Source organism: Schistocerca cancellata, chromosome 12 (assembly GCF_023864275.1).
Source record: "Schistocerca cancellata isolate TAMUIC-IGC-003103 chromosome 12, iqSchCanc2.1, whole genome shotgun sequence".
Lineage (NCBI taxonomy): Eukaryota > Metazoa > Arthropoda > Insecta > Orthoptera > Acrididae > Schistocerca > Schistocerca cancellata.
The window spans coordinates 160,102,549-160,110,602 of record NC_064637.1 but is presented as its reverse complement, the minus strand read 5'-3'; the positions used below and the strand labels follow the sequence as shown (position 1 = coordinate 160,110,602).

General features: G+C 46.5%; 1 non-coding gene across 1 annotated transcript; it reads left to right on the top strand.

The window, feature by feature from the left end:
* Nucleotides 1-994: 994 nt before the first annotated feature.
* Trnat-ugu (transfer RNA threonine (anticodon UGU)) lies at nt 995-1,069 on the top strand. Its single transcript has one exon. It is a non-coding gene; the product is annotated as a tRNA-Thr (tRNA).
* Nucleotides 1,070-8,054: the final 6,985 nt, after the last annotated feature.

Sequence of the window (8,054 nt, the reverse complement as noted above, 5' to 3'; positions counted from 1 at the left end):
TTTTCCTTCCGTGCTAGCACTGACAACTCTACGCAAATGCCGCTGCTCGCCGGCCGCGGTGGTCTAGCGGTTCTGGCGCTGCAGTCCGGAACCGCGTGACTGCTACGGTCGCAGGTTCCAATCCTGCCTCGGGCATGGATGTGTGTGATGTCCTTAGGTTAGTTAGGTTTAAGTAGTTCTAAGTTCTAGGGGACTTATGACCTAAGATGTTGAGTCCCATAGTGCTCAGAGCCATTTGAACCATTTGCCGCTGCTGTCGGTCGTCAATTGAAGGCCGTCGGCAAATGCGTTGTCCGTGGCGTGAGGTAAAGCCTGAAATTTGGTATTTTCGGCACACACTTGAACACTTCGGATCTCGGAATGTTGAATTCCCTAACGATTTCCGAAATGAACTGTCCCTTGCGTCTAGCTCCAACTACCATCCCGCGTTCAAAGTCTCTTAATTCGCGTCGTGCGGCCACAATCACGTCGCAAAACTTCCGTATCAGCCACTTGTGCATGAATGACAGCTCCACCAACGCACTGCCCTTGAATCTCTTTTGTACGTGGTACTACCGCCATGTGTGTACGAGGATATGGCCAAGCGATGACTTTTGTTACCTCAGTTTATCTCACTTCTCTTCCCCTCCTAACATCGATTTACCAAGGAACTGGAAGGAATGAAATGATAATTAAATGGACACCCTAGCTGCAAACAGACGTTGATGTACTTCATTGGGGACATGTTGAAAAAGGTGCCCCGACCGGGACTCGAACCCGGGATCTCCTGCTTACATGGCAGACACACTATCCATCTGAGCCACCGCGGGCACAGAGGATAGTGCGTCTGCAGGGACTTATCCCTTGCACGCTCCCCGTGAGATCCACATTCCCAACATGTCCACACCACTACATTCGTAGTGCGTCTAATAGATGTTTGCCCATCATACTCATTACTCGTGGCAGATTAATCTACCAAGTCCCGTACGAGTTCGGGCATAGCACTATCCTCTGTGCCCGCGGTGGCTCAGATGGATAGAGCGTCTGCCATGTAAGCAGGAGATCCCGGGTTCGAGTCCCGGTCGGGGCACACATTTTTCAACATGTCCCCAATGAAGTACATCAACGCCTGTTTGCAGCTAGGGTGTCCATTTAATTATCATTTCATTTCTAGCAAAGCTGCGTGGCCATCCACGGTAACTGTTCTTTCGGGAACAGATACTACCGTCATATATAGAACTGGAAGGAAACTGCGAAACACCGTTCCCGGAGATGTTGGTGCTGAGAAAAGAGGGCGGTAGCTCTGGCCATGCTGTGTATCGTAGGCCGACAAACACGGGCCTGCGCTTACAGGCCATTAGCCGCCACTACCCTTGGCCTGAAGTTGGCATGCTTTCTAGAAACGAGGCGTATCCGATTCAGACAGCTCGTCCGGTGAGCTGCGCAACATCCGTGCTGTGTTCCTGCAAAATGGATATTTCGAACTGGATATTCGCTGTGGCTTACACGCGGCGCATGTCGGATGATGTGAGGGAGGGGTTGCAAGAATGTGAAGAACGGAGAGGCGTGGTCGTCCTGCTACACGGTGGCGGTGCATCTGTGGAAAATACCAATATTGTTTCTTCATTGAAGGTAATTGCTCCTTCCGTCCGGCAACAAAACTCTGAGCATGAGACCTGGTACCAAGGAAGCCAGGACTGGGTTACGGTTGTGGATGGGGCACTAATCAGTTACCGTTCGTTAGTTTATTGCCGGCCGGAGTGGCCGAGCGGTTCTAGGCGCTACAGTCTGGAACCACGCGACCGCTACGGTCGCAGGTTCGAATCCTGCCTCGGGCATGGATGTGCGTGATGTCCTTAGGTTAGTTAGGTTTAAGTAGTTCTAAGTTCTAGGGGAATGATTATGACCTCAGATGTTAAGTCCCATAGTGCTCAGAGCCATTTGAACCATTTGTTTTTTTTTTCAGTCACGTACATTATTTGAAAACAACAACAAATAAAAGGTGACAATAAGAAGTGTTCTATGGCTGAAGGCCTTAATGACAACAAATTCAAAACTATTTCTCGGCTGAGGGCCTCAATAGCAATCTCTTAAGAACCAGTTAACTTCAACTTGCAATTACAGTTATTAAAATATTTTTAAGAGAACAATCATCAAAATCTCACTGCTAGAATACAATTGTCTAATTAAAATTTTAAGAGAAGTAACACTCACGGTTGAAGGCCTTAATGACAACACATTAAACTATTTCTCGGCTGAAGGCCCCAACAGCAATAATTTAAAAACTGTTTCATGGCTGAAGGCCTGACTAGCAATTCTTTAAGAACCAGTCAAACATCTTCAAACTTGAAATAACAGTTACCAAAATATTTTTTTAAAAGAATCATCAAATCTGACCAAACCAATCTGGGCAGGGGGGGGGGGGGCGCAGACGTTACTCCAAGGATCGACCTGGGAAAGTCCCTCAGGACTTCGCAAGCGATGAGACAGGCAGCCAAGTGTTGCATTCACTTCGCGAGATGGTAACTCAGACTAGTGGCAGTTTAAACGCATGACCAATACTCATTTGCCGAGTCTACCTAACGTCCGATGACCAATGCAATGACGGAATAACACACCCAAGCCAGAACCGGCAGTCAGCACTACGTCTTCAGACTCCAGTGTTTAGAGCATCCGGGAGCAGAAAGGAACCACTACTACCAGAGTAGAAGAAAATAAAAAAAAAACTCCACCCGGCCCACAAATCAAGGAAGCTGTCGAACTACACACTTAGCCGGACAGCAGCGGCAAGGCGAGGAAAAGTTCACTGCCGTAACATGCACTAAGCTCCCGGGGCAGGTAACTGGGGCGTTAGCGGCCACTAGGCAGGAAAAAATACCACTGGTTGAATTTCACAAATAATAACACAGAATGCAGCAATTAATAATAAGAAGTGGAGGAAGGCTAATTAGGTTCGCCTGCCCAAACGCTCCATTCACTGCTCTTCGTGTCTGCGTCACTGCGAGCAGCAACACGCAAGCAAATGGCGAGATCTCACAATGGTGGAGGTTTTACTACTTGGATTAAGGTCCACTCAACTTATACTTCCTGGGTCCGGTTGACAACGAGGTTGTGCCCCTCGCGATGCAGCCCTTCCATCCGGCAGTGATCCTGGCGTGTTCTCGCGCTGCGTGGACCTGGCTGCTCGTCCGTTCCCAACCGAACTGCCGACTCACATGACACGGAAACACCACAACGTCGGCCCAAAGATAGCACCACCGTTACTAGATATCGATAACCGCCGCTGCTGCCACTAGTAGACAGACAACGCTAGCAAACGGAATGGCGTCAATGAACACAAGATGAAGATGACAACCGTACCTATACCAACTAAACGATGCCAACCTAGCAACGGCACCTACGGCAGCACGGCGCAGAACAGTTTTTGGTTCAGTTGAGGACAGTCTTTGGTTTGAGAAGACAGTGTTTACAACATTCCTTGTGGCTGCCGGAGTGGAAGAGAGATGCGTCAAACATCGACAATACACACGTCTGAACGAAACAGAGAAATGTACAGCGGCCGAAAGTTGTGTATTACGAAAATAATTATACTCTGTCTTCGACGACGTCGTACAATGTCAGCGTAATTAAAAGAACAGTAGGAATTCACAGCTCAACAGATCTCGTGAACAGAGATGCAGTATGGTATCCAGCGTTAACACGCAGTTCTTGCCGTGGCGAATCACGAAATAGCGTACAACGAAACAGACGCAATTGCCCTGAAGTCGACAAATTGCGAGATAGAGGCGTGACGTTTCTCGCACACGTTGGGCACTTCACACGTATTTGACAGCGGCAAAAACTACTTGCCGCTTATGTCGCCCAACTGTCCTTGCTGCAGCCAATATCGTTTCTAGAATGATTCGCCACTCTTCTCTGCTTCTGTACTTTCCCTAACTCGTCACTTGCTCTCGACTTCACGAGGCAACACAAAGTCTCAGTGTCCCAGCGCTCGTAACGTTTTGCCTGATCAGTGTACATACCACTGAGCGAGAACTTAATTGTTACTCCGAGTAATACATAACTGACCCCAGCAAGAAAAGTGGTTCAAAAATGGTTCAAATGGCTATGAGCACTATGGGACTTAACTCCCAAGGTCATCAGTCTCCTAGCACTTAGAACTACTTAAACCTAATTAACTTAAGGACATCACACACATCCATGCCGAGGCAGGATTCGAACCTGCGACCGTAACGATCGCGCGGTTCCAGACTGTAGCGCATAGAACCGCTCGGCCACTCCGGCCGGCAAGAAAAGTGGTAAAAGTAAAAAAATCACACCTCGGCGACTATTTGCAGCCATTCATGGATGGAATTTTTATGGATCACAGTGCCTCATCTTACTGGACCACAATTATTCGCGAATGTTTTGAAGAACATTCTGCAAAATTTATGCGAATGATACGGCAATTCAGATCGCCCGACTTGAGTCCCATTGAACACTTGTGGACTTAATCTTGCACCGGCAACTCTTTCCCATGTATGGACGTTTGTAGACTCAGAATGGCTCAGTATTTCTGCAGAGGAGTTCCGTCGACTTGTTGAGTCCATGCTGTGTATCTGCTGCTCTGCGTAGGGCAAAAGGAGGTCCGAGACGATAATGGGAAGCGTCCCACGACCTTTGTCACCTCACTCTATTGTAGAAATACCGTGTCTTGGAGCCATATTGCGAACGCGTCACCTACATGACACCAAAAGCTCGAAGTTTTGAATTTCGCTCCCTAGAGTACTGTCGCCCCTGTGTCCTACGTTGGTTATTTCATCCAACTTGAAGATTATACCGCTGCTGACCGACTTGCACGTATCAAAGTAAGAATTGTAATATATCTGATAATACATTGGATAAACTGTAAGGGAGCTTGAGTTGTTGTTATTCAGCACTTTCCCGGTCATTAATGCTACATACTCTTAATAAAGACTTAAACAGGGGTTGTATTTATTAGGATACAGAATTGTCGTAGAAACGATTACCAGAAGTGAGTTCTGCTAGTAATGAAACAGCCCAAATGGCGAAAGTTAATTAAATTGTGGTAGCAGTTTACCAGCAGAGCGCTTGCATCTCTCCAAACCATTGGCGTCTGTAATGTAATGACCCACTGGAAAAACGAAATATTGCAACTGATTCGCCTGTATGGAGCATCCCATTCGTCTGGGACACTATTGCTTTAAAAAAAAAGTGGTTCCCTAGTCCGGTAACTGATTTGATTCGGCCACCCACGAATTTCTCTTCTGTGCCAACCTCTTCATCTCAGAGTAGCACTTGCAACCTAAAACCTCGATTATTTGCTGGATGTATTGCAGTATATGTTTTCTTCTACAGTTTTTACCCTCTAGTGCCATGGAAGTTACTTCCTGACGCCTTAACACACGTCCTGTCACTGTCCCTCCTCCTTGTCATTTTTTTCGTACATACCTCTCCTGGCCGATTATGCAGCGGACGATTTGTAAGTAGGCTGTTTATGTTTTCTTATTGGCAACGTTACGTAGCGCTCGGTATGAAAATCACTGGCTGTGCTGTGTGCAGTCTGTGGCTAGTTAGCATTGTTGTCTGCCACTGTAGTGTTGGGCAGCTGGATGTTAACAGCGCGTAGCGTTGCGCAGTTGGAGGTGAGCCACCAGCAGTGGTGGATGTGGGGAGAGAGACGGCGGAGTTTTGAAATTTGTAATACTGGATATCATGAACTGCTATATACATTATGACTTTTGAACACTATTGAGGTAAATACATTGTTTGTTCTCTATTAAAATCTTTCATTTGCTAACTATACCTATTACTAGTTAGTGCCTTCCGTAGTTTGAATCTTTTATTTATCTGGCAGTAGTGGCGCTCGCTGTATTGCTGTAGCTTGAGTAACGAAGATTTTTGTGAGGTAAGTGATTTGTGAAAGGTATAGGTTAATGTTAGTCAGGGCCATTCTTTTGTAGCGATTATTGAAAGTCAGATTGCGTTGCGCTAAAAAAATATTGTGTGTCAGTATAAGCACAGTCATGTATAATTGTTCTAAGGGGACGTTTCACATTCCTTACCTTATCAGGAGCACCTAATTTCGAGTATTCTTCTGTAGCACTACATCACAAAAGCTAACATTCTCTTCTTTTTTGGTTTCCCCTCTAGGCTACGTTTCATTACCATTAATGCTATACTGCAAACGTAAATTCTCAGAAATTTCTTCCTCAGATTTTGGTCGATGTTTGATGATACGCTGACTGTAGCCAGGAATTCCCTCTTTTCCTATATTAATCTGCTTTTTATATCCTCCTTCCTTCATCCACCATATCTCATTTTACTTCCAAGGTAGCAGGATCCCTTCAGTTCGTTTACTTCGTTGCTCCCAATTTTGATGTTACTAATCCGATTTCTTCTGCTACTAGTTAGTTTCGTCTTCCTTTACTTTACTATTAACCTATATCCAGTGGAAGTAGACTGTTCATTCCATTCAGTATCTCTTTTAATTTTACCTCGCTTTCAGTGAAGTTAGCAATGCCATCAGTGAATCTTGTCACTGATATTTCTGCACCTTGACTTTTAATCCTATTTTATGCACTTTTTCTCAGTTCCGACGTAGCTTATTCAGTATACAGATTGAATAGTAGAGAAGAAACACTGCATACCAGTCTTATTCCCTCTTTAATCGGAGCTCTTCTTTCTGGGTTTCGATTCGGGAGGACGACGGTTCAATCCCGTCTCCGGCCATCCTGATTTAGGTTTTCCGTGATTTCCCTAAATCGTTTCCGGCAAATTCCGGGATGGTTAGTTTGAAAGGGCACGGCCGATTTCCTTCCCTAACCCGAGCTTGCGCTCCGCCTCTAATGACCTCGTTGTCGACGGGACGTTAAACACTAACCACCACCACTTTCTGGGTTTCGACCTTTATTATTTGCTGGTTGAGTGGGCTCCATGAAAAACAAGTGATCGTAGAACAGTGAAACTCTCTGGAAACACTTGTAAGGGCATGCACAAGAGAAATAACGAATAAACCATTGAAAGATACACATTTTAATCTGCACGTAAGAGGGGTAACATTTGTTACGTTCGCCGCTCGGGATAGCCGCTCGGTCTGGGGGGCACCTTGCGACGGTTTGCGCGGCTCCTCCCCCCCCCCCTTCCCCCCCTCCCCCCCTCCCCAGGTTCGAGTCCTCCCTCGGACATGGGCGAGTGTGTTGTGTGTTGTCCTTAGCGTAAGTTACTTTAAGTTAGATTAAGCAGTGTTAAGTCTAGGGGCCGATGACCTCAGCAGTTTGGTCCCATAGAAACTTACCACAAAATAAAAAAAAAAGGTTACGTTCGTACAGCACGTAAGAGCTGCAGCAACGCTGTTGTTGTTTTGATGAAACTGAAACTGCCCTGCTCACCTTGTCCAGGTTGACTATTTGCGGCTGTAATGCACACCGAGGCTTGTGTTTAAGTTCTACGTCGCCTTACCAGTACCGGCGCCTTAACCGGAGACTAAGCCATAACACCATCACCACTAACAATGCAAATCCTGCAGCTCACAGTCTCGACATCATTCCAACAAAGTTGGGAAACCATACAATAAACAGTTCTCCTGCTACACTGACCAGCGAACGGCCTTGCCGCAGTGTTGACACTGGTTCCCTTTAACTGCCGTCTGGCTTGTCTAGCACTTGGACGGGTCACCATCCGGGTCTGCCGAGCGCTCTTGGCAAGCGGGAGGCTCCCGGCTCTTTGGAGGCCAATTGAGGAGCTGCTTAACTGGAAAGCAGCGGCTCCGGTCAGGGAAACTGACAACGGCCTAGAGGGCGGTGTGCTGACCACATACCCCTCCATAGCTGCATCCACATCAGGTGACGCATAAGAGATGATGATGATGACAAGGCGGTCGGTCGGTACCGTTGAGCCTTCATGGCTTGCTGGACAGTATTTTTCTTTCTACACTGGCTCCAGTAGCGAAACTTTAATCATAAACATCCTGTATATTTCTCTCCTTTCTCCACAACTTACTTACGTTTTCCTGAGAAATTTCGAACATCTTAAACCATTTTGCGTTATCGAACGCCTTTTCGAAGTCGACATCC